At 43.7% G+C, this 13,595-nt stretch overlaps 1 protein-coding gene across 5 annotated transcripts in view; it reads right to left on the bottom strand.

The window, feature by feature from the left end:
* The window catches only part of LOC117158660 (uncharacterized), a 267,429-nt gene that overhangs the window by 132,481 nt on the left and 121,353 nt on the right, over positions 1-13,595 (bottom strand). For 4 of the 5 annotated variants that reach the window (XM_076618344.1, XM_076618348.1, XM_076618346.1 and 1 more), the window contains exon 1: positions 11,485-13,407. The exons of the other annotated variant lie outside the window; for it this stretch is intronic. The gene's annotated coding sequence lies outside the window, so the exon portion shown is untranslated. Of the gene's footprint in view, positions 1-11,484; positions 13,408-13,595 lie in introns of those variants that run through there. 5 annotated transcript variants of the gene reach the window in all.

The following is a 13,595-nucleotide window of genomic DNA, read 5'->3' as shown; positions in this document are numbered from 1 at the left end:
TATCGTTGAACCGTTTGGCCTCTGATTTCTGAACTCTAGCTCTAACAGATGCCACATTTGTTAATTGTATAATTACTAAAAACGCACGCATATTGCCTGCAAAAGTAAGATTGTTCGTCAGTGAGATAAAGACGCAATAAATTTTTGATAATCCTCGTAAATCTACGTGCATAAACGTACTCGTTTATATCGCAATATCGATATTTTACGAGATATCTGTGCCTACTCAAAAGTGAAACGAATGATTTAATATTTCGAGAAAAGCGAATTAGCCATTTTTCAAACAGCGATCTCTCGCTACACCGTTTCTCGATTCCTTTCTCTTTTACCCTGCTTCGAGCGTTAACGTTGCAAGTTGCGAGTCAACGTTAGGGGAAGCGGTGTTGACGAACGGAACGCGAGGAATTCGCCAATGGTTTTTCCGTTGTGCCAAGAACTCGCTGTATTCTGCAGACAGAAATTTAAATAACCTACAGTAATATCCGTAACACGGCAGTGCAACTCGTTACCGGGGAGCTAGTCGATTTGGAATTTCGTTATCTGCGAGCCGAGTCTATAAATACGTTTATACTTATCTATCCGCGTTAGTTGCCGGAGGATAAACGAGGCTGTAGTTGTTTGTTAGTTTTAATCGCTCGTACGCGATCTAAACATCGTTATGTATTAAGCAGAAACGTGATTACCAAACGGTTTGATTGTATACAGCGCGTAGCTACGTGAACTTAAATTAAATGTGAGTACGTCTATTGAAAAGGAATTTTTGTCTTCATTAAAAAAAAAAAAAAAAAAGAAAGAAAGGAAGAAGAAACACGAGACGAGAAAACTGAGAAAATCGACATTTGCTTCCGTACGATCTTGTTCCTCGGTTTACGCGGAGTATCCGCTTCGCGTGGATTCGTTTGACGCGAATGAAAATCGCGTAAATAAAGTTTGTCGATATAAAAGAAAAACTATGTACGCGCAACGTAACGTACTTTTGACGCGTGTAAACGTCGCCTAAACTAAATAGCTAACAGTAATAAGCGTACAGAGTAACTTATTTAGTTTCAAATTTGCTAAATTATTTTAAAACTTGTAGGAAAACATATTTTCTCACCGCGTAAATCAAGATCGCGCATAAAATCTACGTAAATCGCGTGGTAATTTACCGCGTAAATTCACGAACCAGCGTATAAAATACTCGACGATAGATGACGAATATCGTCGCGAAAGATGCGTAGGATTCACTTCGCGCGTGGTAATTGTGACACGATGAAAAAGTTGAAGAGTGGAGCGGCGATCTTCGATCAGAGGTTTGGTTTTCGAACGAGCGTAACTTGCATCCGAGTCGTAATTCAACAGCCACGATGATTCGTGACCAAGACGAAGTAGCAACGACACAAAGTTGCAGTCGAGTTACGCGTGACGAAATTTATGTTGCCGTGAAACAAACAAGTCGCCGTACGAAGCTCGTTTCTTCGCCTTTGCTTCGTAACGCTGCTATTCTTCACCGTTCTTGACTCCGTGTGAATTATGGTCTTGCGGTTTTGCGAGGCTACTCTAATGTTTGGCCTAATGTAAAAATTCCCTAAAAAGAACCACCATTAAGTACGATATCTGTACGCGCAAGTTTTAAAGAAAATCTCGCTTGAAATTGGAATTTGCAACGGTAGTTGCGCGAATGATCGCACAGTTAAGCAGCGTAATAGTAGCATCGGTATTTGGAACGTGAAATCGGTCAATTTAATATCTCGTCGTCTTTTTATAATCTCCAACCTTCTTTAAACGTACAACGTTGCGTTATTCCGGTAGATGGGACGAGATGTTGGAAATAACGCGGCAATCGTTAAGAATAACGACGGCCATTGATACTTTAACCTGTTACCTTCTGCGGGAAATCAGTCGGCTCGTACTCTGTCAATGGCCAAACACGCCGTATGTGACAGGTTGCTTGCCTAAAAATCTCTTCGTTCGATGTTGCGTTATTCTACTTGCATTAAAGGCGAATTACGTCATGTTTGTTATCTTTTAGTGGCGTATACGAGATGCGTTACGACCGGACAAACGATCCAATCGACAAATTTAGAAGCTGCAGTTTATAACGTCCCGCGGTATCGACGACGGTGTAATTGAATTTAGAAATCAGCGTTTTCCTCGCACGTGAAGTTGAGTAAATGATATCGTCGTATTATTAATATCTGTTATTACGTGTCATTTTGTTTACGCTTCGAATTGCAAATTATCATCATTCAAACGACAAGTTGCATTTACAGTGAAATACAGGCTTGTTTCGAAGAATCGTTCGATTCTTGAAATACGTTCGTTAATACGAAAGAACGGGTCTTCTGGAGGGTAGAAAGTGTTGAAACTCGAATATAATTAGTTTCTTTAAATAAACTTGATAATTTCCAAGTAACTAAGAGTTTGAATTAAACGCTCGTAATCGATAAGAATCTGTCGATCATCGATTAGTATTAAGAGAATCTGCCCCTAAGAGAGGATTTCGTAGCAGTAAAATTTTCGTCTGCAGCTGCAGCTACGTGCTCGCGTAGAATGACCATCTCTGTCGAGCATCAGAGGCCCTCGATACGATCGCAAAAAGCGCGATCATTGGTGCAAAACAGGCTGACAGTGTCGGGACGAGAAAGAACTGTTCGCCGATCGACACGTTCGCCATCACGAATGTTTTATAGTTAATTAATAGCACGGCGGTCGCGGCCGATGGAGACCAGGAATTTTTCAGCAATTATTCGTTTCGTCGGCAACCGTCACGCGCACGCAACGCCACCGCGTCGCGACGATCGGTCGCCATTATCAACACTGCCACCGATTGGCACAACCGATTCCAGTTTGTCCCCTTTCTCGGATTAGATCTAACGAAAGCGAAATAAATCAGCGGTTCTACTCTGAACGAAGCAAAGAATATTTTATACGGGAATATAAAATTGAACGATCAACGATCGTTATCGCTCGATAAGATTTAAATTACGGAATCGAACGAACGTTGTGAAAAGCGACAGAGTCACGCGGAAATTCTTTTCCTCGACTATTCGGTGTATCGCGGCTAAAATTAAAGTTTCGCGCGAGAAAATCTAACGGATCGGTCGATCGTTCGCCTAATCGTCGGCTCTTACGAGTTTTTGAAAGCGGGAGGAAAGCACGTTTGCTAGCGGACGCCGAGATCGTAATTCACTTTCACCGATCGTCGTGTGTCGAGCTTGTTTGCATCGAGCATGTAACGTTGTTTCTTCTTTACCTCGTGACGCCGAATTCCTTGACACGTTGCGTGGAGGATCGCGTCAGATCGCGTACCATACGACGTACCGTGTTACGTGTTGCTATTCAAATAATAATGGTATAATAATGGTAATAGCAGTTTGTTCGACGATATAATCGTACGTATGCGAAACAGAATTCGAACGAAAAGTATAATGCCGTAGGTTAAGGTAACTAGCCTATTGTGCGTTGCGTGATTCTACTAGTTTGAATATTCTCGTTTCTCTGAATATTTATATTTCCACGTGAAATTAATATGTTACCGTATTGTATACTCCAGTTTGCCATACCTGTGTCTAGTATTTGTGTCCACTTTCTTGCCGATTTCTCGCTAATTAATTTTTTGGAAATCTCCTGAAGGCACCTATAATTCTTCAAAGCAAGATTCCGCTCAAGTAATATCTAGAAATTAATTTATTTAAAATAAATTCATCCGTACTTCATTAGCACCTGACCGTTTATTAAGAGAGTAATAAAAGTAGTTCCTCTGTGTTGAATAGTTAAACCGTTAAACTGTTGCAAAATATCTTGTCATTGTAAAATGTTAATATACTTTTTACTCGCGAACGAAATAAAAAAAACGAAGAAGAAGGAAGATGGAACAAACAAATTTCAAGATAGCCAATACCACAAGATCGCGTGCTTAAGAAAGCGGTATTTCACTCTTTTTTGTCCTTTTTCTTTCGCGCATCAATTCAAAATTTACGAGGTGCTAAGTGAGAGTACTCGTTTAAATACTCGAGCTGCCAGACAAATGGTACACTCCCTAAAATCCAACTATTCCAGCGAATTTGAGAAATTAAACTCTACCTTTCCCATTGGTTGTTACTTTTCACCAATTTTTCTCTAGCCACGTTAATCAAAAGTTTAATTACGCGTTACAAAATATCGCCGTTTCTTTCCATTTCAGCTAACACACACACACACACATTCTATTATAATCTACCTTAATCAAAAATCTAAAATGTCCCAATCTCGATATAACCGTCTTTACCTGACATTAATATATTTTTTTACGGCGTTTTAATTGAAAATTTCGTTACGACGAAAGTATAAGAAACTTCGGCTGTTCGAAGCAGCGAGAGTTTTCTATAAGAATTAATTAGAAAATCTGAAAAAAACGCTTTTTTCCTCGACACGCGTGTGATCACCAAGGTGTATTAAAATTGTTCCAATTAACATGTAAAAATCGTTAATTATCGATACGGATACGCCTTTGGAGCAACTGGCTCCGCTAATCGAATTGATCACTTGCGTAAAGAAGAACAAACTGGAAAGTAACCAGGTTAATTGTTTATTGCAACAATATCGGATATCTACTTTTTACCGATAATTATTATTACAAGCAAAGGATCATTAATCTCTAACCGATTATTCACGCGAACCGTGTTTAGAATCATTGCACGGATGAGGAGCAAATTTTGTAGGTTGAAACGTAAAATGTGTCAGGTTTTATCCTACTTTGTCCATATTACAGAGATTATTATGCTTCCGATATTTCATATATTCTTTCGTATTACGGGCATCCTGTACGTCTTTCCGCACCTTCGAATTCCCCATAAACGCAAAAAGATCTGCAACCTAGTTGCGCGTTGGGCTTTGTGAGATCTCGTGTCATTAATTTTCTATTAATTTTTTCCCCCCGTTAAAAACTGCCCGGCGCATCAGCAGCTCCATAAATATTATTCGCACAATTTGCTTAAATGCAGTGGCGCGTAAAAAGCTTTGCCACCACTGCTACAGACTATTCGTATTATAGAATAAATACGAGGCGCATCCTCGACGTAAGTTCTGATTGGCTATTAGAGAAAAGCAGAAATTTATCTCCATAACGTTTCACGTTCGTCCAGTTCTACGCACCTTAAACTACTTTGCCGCATAGTTTTTACTATTATTCGGACACTTTGTCATAACGGGACAGCAATTTTTGTGTCTCCGCTTCGTAGAACGGTGCCACTCGAGCGTCGAAGGTGGCACCCAGCGTCAACGTAATTCCTCAAATAGCGAACACACAAAGCGTTCGATGAAAAGTGACCGTAAAATTTCTGGCAAACCAACGCGAAGAGTGGAAATTGTGTTACGCCGTCCGGAATTTCGGAAGTTACGCTCACGCTGGGTACCGCTTTGCGGCCTGTCCAACGAGACGAGAGAATAGACACGAACGAAACGCGATCGCGACTCTCTCGTCTGGTTGGACAGACTATAGGCGACATCATTCTACGAAGCGGGGATAGAAAAACCGGTGACCTCTTGTCTCACGTCCAGTCTCGACAAAGTTGAAAACCACGTAGCGAGCCAGTTCAAGTTGCGGTAGAACGCAACGACGACGTCGAAAGATTTGAAACTGAATTTCTGCCTTTCGTCGATCGCAACTTATTTTCCGAATATTGTGCGAATCGAAGGGTTAAGCGAGATTCGCGGAACAAAGTGGAACGTTCGCATGGCAAGTCAGCACACGTTCTTCCTGAGTGGATCAGATTTCGATCCTTGTTGCGCTCCGGTTGGCCGTTTCGATCAACGCTCGTAGCTCAACGGGTGAAAGTGCTTAGCGACGCTGAATGCGAGCTTAATGCAAATCGAAGGGAGAATCTCGCTGACGTACCCTCATTTGCATAACGTATTGTCGCTTTTGAAGCGGGCCGGCGACTCGCGAGAAGGCCGGAGAAATCCGGACCGTAAAAGCAGCCGGTACACCAGGTAAATAATTCGACCTGGCCGGTTAACGGGGATACTACGTTCTGTTCGTTGACGTGCCACATGCGATCGACGTATTCCCTCGACCTTTCGTTCGAGAAAACAGCGAGGAAATTTTTTTACAGGAAGCAGTGTCTCGCGTGGACATTTCTGTGGAACGCTGTTTAATCGAAGGCAGAGTAAAATATGTCTCATAGTCGATACTTTGTTCAGAGTCTTTTTCAACGCATCTTTCCCTCTAAATGCATCGGTCCATCGAATTTGTCGTCGCGTCTTTTCATTCGATCTGTCGTTACGCGGTTTCCTTTAAATCGTCGCTACGTCATTTTCTACGCAACTCCCATTCGATATTGCGATGCAACGCGAGAATATCAACGGTCCATGGACGAATGCGAAATCCTGCGAAGATAGTAGAAGGGAGTCCATGTTTGGCGGACGACTTCTTATATAAAGTGACTAAGGTCCTTTGTTTCTTGCATCTTTCCACTTTCCACTTTCGCAAGCATGCGTAGCTGCGAACGTTTGATATTACGATGGACTAACGGTTAGATCGTGGTCGCTTTACGATGTTAGGTTTAATGCGAAAATATTGGATGGACAGTTGGACAGGTATGTGTGTTGAGGAAATTATGTTCATTCCCGATCGTTTCTGACAGTTTTATCATTTGCTTTATTGCGAACATCGTACAAGTAGCGTCCTGACCTGCTAATACTATTACTCGAAATCTAAGGTAATCATATTCAGTAAGTAGCATAATAGATAGCGCTTCGTTTAATGGTCAATACGTTCCTTCCATCTTTTTCTTTTTTTTTTTTTTTTTTTTTTAGATTCTAAGACACGAAAGCATGGCGATTAACTGCGTAATTTTATTTTGAAATCTGACATACATACAGTTCTCTCTCTTGCTGTTTCTCCGTTATCCTGTTTATCTACTCTCTAATTTTCGAGTCTGTCGTTCTGGCTTTTGGCTCGTATTTCTACAGACAGGAAAAAGTTGCCGAAGAATAATTAAAAAACGAGCAAGATAACTTTGCGCGTCTTAGCAGAATTCCAGGGATGTTTCTTTTATCTTACACAGAGTTTGTTCTAACGAAGATAAAAATCGTACAGTCAACCAGGTGAAGGATAATCGTTGCCGGGAATTTCAGTTTTCCACGTCGTAAAAACTTCGCGCGTCATAAAGATTAATGAAATTGCAATGAAATTATTATAAAATTCTTTCCTCTCGTCGGGTCCGTTCGACGTTCGCGACGATACTCGACGCGACGAAATACTTCCAAGGATGAAGAATTCCCCCTCCCTCGGAGCGCCTATCCATTTAGAAACGAGGAGCAGAGAAATCGAAAAAGAGAGATTCTAACGTTTTCTTGCGATGAGTCGAAGCATTTATCCGGTATTCGAGTGTCGCGGCGAGAAACGGACACGAAACGCCGGTAAAAAGCGTAAAAATCCAATCAGCCGCTCGTTACCGATATTTTTCTAACCGTCGAGCAGGGAATTCTCGTGAAACGAGGAGAAATAAAGTAACGTCGTTGCTCTGCTGAATCGTCGGTAAATCAATCACAGCAAGATCCACGATTTAGCGTCGCGAGAATCGTGTCACACGGTCTCCTTCTAACCTTCCATTTTCCACCTGATATACATTCAGAACCAGGAATCTGAGGATTTTTAACGGTTGACTCGGTCGATCGTGAAACTTATCAAATACCTGACGATCGAATAGCGACACAAAGAGACAGTTAACTAATAATTTTCTGTCTCGAGCAACGAATTTAAAGACGAGCCAGCGAGGTCCAACGAATGGACGAACGTAACGATTTCGTGTAATTTCGTTGCAACGAGTTTCTCTTAAATCGACTGTGTCTTTTCTACGTACAGAGACGGATAAGAAGCTATATTTCAGATATACATGGACGTGTAACAGAGATGTAACGGAGGTGTATTGTGCAAAGCAACGTTTCACTATCGCGTCCAAGGGATTTTACCGTGGATGGAAACAATCGTTGCAACTATTACGTTATCGTGGATCTGTTTCGGGTGAAAAGGGTCGAGGGGAAAAAAGGCGATGACCAACTGCCTCGCGCGGCCCTCGAAGAACAAAGGTGTACGGTTGCGTTCGCTTAAGGAGGCGGGCATCTAATTTCACGCTGTCGTTGCATAATCCTGGATGCGAATATAACACCCGACGTGTATTTATCTTCCACGGTCGGATCCATCGATCTTATTCGAACGACCGTATCGAGAGTAATTTCATTTCGGTTATCCCGGTGAATGAGAAAGAACGAGAGAATGCGAATAAAAGAGGAATAAACGTGTCGTATAATATACAAGTACGCAATTTTTTTTTTCTTTTTACACAATTCGCTTGGAAGTTGTTTAAGAATGGAAACGAGATTTCAGAGGTAACGTTGCATTTACGGAACGCGAGTTGAAGATTCGCCACTTTGTTAAAATTATACGTACACGTAGGTGTCGATACGTATTAACGATCAAAGGTTGCACAAAAAGGTAAGTCACTATACCCGCAGAATTTACTAGAAACATACCGTTTACCCGCATGACGGATGCAAAAAGATGTTTCGAACGCGTTTCTATAAAATTGATATCGTTTCGTCAGCGAGCAGAACGCGCTCGACCAGTGCGTCGTGCATTTGCCGCACGATCGTTTCGAAACGATCCAATCACCAACGATTGAGCGAAAGAATGATCGATATGTCTTTTCGACGCGTATAGGGACGGCTGCGTCATCCGACGGATTTCATTCTCGATGACGTTTCTCCAGACCGCGTCGCTGAAATTACTGTCACTCGAAAATCTCGAGGACCTAGAACCAGCTATAATTTGCGTAGATTATGCTGTACATTTTATTTTATTCGTCGATTTCACGATTTATGTGCTGTGCGTATTTGTTATTGCGTTTCGTCGGTTTATTACCGTCGTTCGATCGTCGAATAAATTATCAATGTTTTTTCTTCGATTAATAGACGATTTTGAATGGTTGTTGGTAAATATTTGAATAGGTTTTTGATATTACGTTTTTGTTTGTCTTCTGAACGTAAAAAAATAAACGGGCAGTAAGATATTTTTGAATGTTAGCGCGCGTAGCGTTATATTTGCACGTCGTTTGGAACATATTGTGTACGTTCACGCGCCATATTTCAAGTTACGAGCACGTTAATTACCAACTCTGCCAAAACATGGCAGGTGCTCCATCGACTTGGAGTTTCAATCGTTGGCTGTCACGTGTATAGCGTGATAGGTGTACTTCTTTGTTTATTTTTCTGCCTTTTTCGCTTCGTCTTCCTCGCCATGGTAAATTGGCCAAGCTTGGTTAACCTCTGCGAATAACCTCTGGATTATCTGCGACTCTTTGATAGCAAATAGGCAAGAAGCTCGTTAAAAACCCTCTGTCATTTACGATAATCGTCTTTCGCTTAAATTCGTTTCTACTACTCGGGATTTTCGATTGAGAACGTCAACTTTGTATATGTATTTTACAAAAATTAAACAAATAATCGCACAGAAAGTACGGTTGATTTGTTGATTTCTTCGATCATCGAACTCTGTAAACCGAGTTAAACTCGCGTCACCGAGTTCTCGTTTCACAGATGCAAATTCGTATTAATACAAAGTGATAAAATATAGCCGGACTGTTCGAGACAATGAATCTGAATATCAAACACGAAAAAGTACGACGTGTCGTCTACCGTCATAGTAACATCGATGAATATGTAATTAATCCAGGTAGATAAAGGAACGAATCCCGTACTTTGATCACGTACGCTACACGTAAAAATATCCGAGAAATCAACTCTGTTCGACAAACTTGAAATTTTCTTCTCATTTTACGCGCCGTTTCTAAACATTAATTGCATCTCAATGTGATATCTTACGCGCTAAACTTCACACTCGCATCCATACAAAAATTCCGACGAAATATTAAACGTCCTTCGATATAAAAAGATTTTCTGACTGATAGGAATTTATTCCTGCTCCTAGAGCTATTACACATGGAGAAACCTTGAAAAGATCTTATTTCCACTTCTATGATCATCACGCACTAAGAAACCTTGAACTTCTGTTCGTTAACATCCTGTAAAACATAAAACCTTCGACTAATCCGCACATCGTTCAACAACAAACTCGTTTCAGCATTATTTTCCGACTACCAATGCACGATGCAATTACGCCTACACCTTGAATCGAACGTCTCCTTAAACCTGCAAACCGATCTTTCATGCGATACACCTATTTACTCGTCTTACGGTAGATTTCCTGCTTCGACGGTGGAAACTTGGACGAAAATACGATCTCTAAACCAGAATATTAAATAGAACGCGACCGAAATAAGGTATTCTCTTAAATCGTAAGATCTTGTCAGAATCAATTTTTCAAATAAACTTTCTAACAGAATAAACGCCGTCGCACAGGACGAAATTGCACAGAACCATAACGCGTAACATGTTCACAAGTCGATCACCGATGATACTTTTGTCGTATCTCGCGTCAGATTCTCCTATCAAAATTTTCTTTAAAACGAAACACAGTCCTCCTGGAAAAAAAAAACACCAGAAGCAAACCTTCCTAAATCTCAAAGTCCATCGATCTCGTCGATCTATCGGGCAATTTCCAGCAAGCTTTGTACACTTGGCGAACTTCTCGACAGCGGAAAACCAAACGTACTCCTCGTGAAACAAACTGCCGCAAACTCGATCTCTCGGCGATTTATAGCTTTCGTTGATCAACTCGCGGTGACCTGCATACACGTTTGTTCACAAATTCTCGTCAAATTAGAGATAGCTGAGAAACCGCAGCATTTTTCACAGAACCAAGCCACAGAAAGACCATCGACGTCTATCTCGACGAACCAACCACCGCTTACTACGTCGTTGCTCTCCTAATTCACACCACACATTCTACGAATGCTTCGCTGCAAAGATATTGCTCCAAAGCGCGAAAGTTGCGGCAGGAAACGTCGGATCGACAGAATTTTCCCACTTGGAAATTGGCACTTTCCTATGTGCGCGCGCCGCTTTCGCGGATCGAACGCGGAACCCGTTCCTGCTTCCTGGACGAACCGTCGAAAACTTGTCCGCGCGAAAGACCTCGAAACGCTTCCACTGAAAATCGCGCGGCGTTAGCCGCTTTCGCAATACGGACGACTGGTTGCGCTCGCGCGTAACTCGTCGCACACTCGCACGCTCGTACTCTCGCGACGAGTAGATCGTTGCACCGCTCGTATCCACGCGGTCGAATATACACGCGCGTGATACACGTGTGCGTGTCTCCCCATACATGTCTCGGATCCAGAGTCGTAGAGCGTCTGCCCACACGAGTGTACGCCATGGTAGTGTGTGTGTGTGTGCGTGCGTGAGTGTGTGTGTGTTTGCGCGTGTGTCGATCACACGATCAGACACACAGCCACGGATGCGAGACACGCTCGCGCGGACCTGCACGTACACAGAGGCGTGCGGAGAACAGGCAGCGCACGTACGAGTGTGTACTATACCGGAACGAAGCGGAGAGTGACTAACCTCTGCGAATAGAAGATGGACGTCCACGGGGATAGCTGGCAGGAATAATCCTCTGGTCGACAGCTGACTGAAGAATCGATGGAACGGTCAGAAAACGATCGTCGAGATCTGTCTCTTATGCCACGGCATGCTGCACGCTCGATATTCTTCGTCCAACTGGCAAATATTTCGCCAGATGTAATTCATAGAGAATAACGATCGTAGTTGTTCGGGCACAAAGTGTCACAGTGGAATCGACAACGAAACTTGGACGATAGCCATTCAATTTGTCCTTGACGATAGATGGATCGGGCAGCGAGACGCACGGTTCGTATGCGTGCTAGCCAAGCAGCGGTTAACGTCAGACACGACGATACACACGCCGGTACACACCACTGGCAGGAACCGAGTTAACCTCGTGAAAATTGCAAGATGAAAGAAGGTCCGGGTCGCACGGAGGAGATTCACCGGCAGAGGAACCCGGACACGCACCGTGTGCCAGGAGAACGGGACGTCCACGCGTTCGCGCGGCCGGATACACGCTACCAGATGTTGACGTCTCGCGAGGAGCCCGGACGCCGCCACGCTAGCGTTTACACGCGAAAAACACTCTCACTCGCGACCGAACACGGACACGTATGTTCCGCTAGCTTATCCACCGGATTAACACCTCGTTGGTACGATGGTTTCTTTCTTCCCGTGGAACGTGTGTGCCGTTCTCTTCCTCACCCACTGGTCTCCAACTGTACACACGAACGTTGTTCACGACATGTACGCGCCTGTGATGTTCGAACATACAGTTAGAATATATCGTGGAACATCGATGAACTCGAAAGAAACACGAAGGAATGCGACGACTTTTGTTCGCTTGGACGAAACAAGGGCACCAAGGACCAAAGTCCTCGATGATCACCGAAGTTGGCCGTTGCTGGTGGCTCGCGTTACGCACGATTAACGATGCCGCGACGAGCACGATACCATCCTGGGACAACGTGCACCAGGAACGGAGGTCTGACTGCGATCCAACCCGATCCAACGTGGATCCAGCTGTTCGTGGACGCCGATGTTGTCCGGGACAGTGTCACGCGGCCGTAAACCGTATTGCTCGCCGGCGACCGTACGACTGTACGCGTGGTGGAGGTGGAGGAAGGAGGAGATAGAGGTAGCGGTAGGTAGTGGCGGAGGAAAAGGTGGGGAAGGAGGAGAACGCTTCTTCGTGTTCCTCTTCGAGACTACCTTGGTGCACCTTCGGCTGCTGATCTCCTCGAATTCTCTATCCGGAGCCGAGAGAGAATTTGTTTTTCTCCGAGAGAAGCCGGATGTTGCGAAGGAAGAGACAGGTCTGCCCCCGCGGCTTCGCTGCTCGAATTTTTTTCCCCCTTCCGGCCGGGGAAGCTACGCGGCTGTCGACTGCCGCGGGAAACTCGTGAAAAACGACTTCCTGGGGAAATTACATAGATACGCTTCAACGAGAACAACTATATAGAAGCCTGATCCGCTGCCGTGAAAACAGGTCAATCTACACTGGCCGGCGGAAGAAATCGAGCAACGCGACGTAAATCGACTGAACGATTCTCGAGAGTTTCACCGATAGAAACGTAGGAATCTCTGTGATTTTTATATCCACTATATATACATACATATATATATATGTACATATATATATAATATATATACGTACATACATACATACATACATATATATATATACATATGCTTCATTCGAAGTTGCTCGGAGACAGCGGAGAAACGCAGATATAGGAAAAAGAGTCACGACGAGGTTGTCTCGACTCGAAGCTTCCGATGGGAAAGCAGGAAGGAAAGAGCGACGATGGACGCGTTGGATCGAGTTGCGAAGCCTGTGCGGACGGTAAGAAGAAAACGGACGGCGCACCGCGACGGACGTTGGCAAGGCAAGGTAAGACACTGCATGCTGGCGCAATGTCTTACGGTGGCCGCGGTGCGCTCTATGGCGTGCATCATGGAGGACTTACAGCGGTATACCTTGCCGGGGCTTCGGCACGCCGACGAAAGGGGGTAGAGAGTCGGGGCCGCGAGCAAGATAGGCGCCACGAGGTGAACAGAGACGATCGTAGCGAGTACAACGAGCCGAGAGAATATATACTAGGTAG

The sequence above is a fragment of the Bombus vancouverensis genome, chromosome 5, assembly GCF_051014615.1.
Source record: "Bombus vancouverensis nearcticus chromosome 5, iyBomVanc1_principal, whole genome shotgun sequence".
NCBI lineage: Eukaryota > Metazoa > Arthropoda > Insecta > Hymenoptera > Apidae > Bombus > Bombus vancouverensis.
Note: the sequence above shows the minus strand (reverse complement) of the source record. Positions and strands in the feature narration are given on the sequence as shown.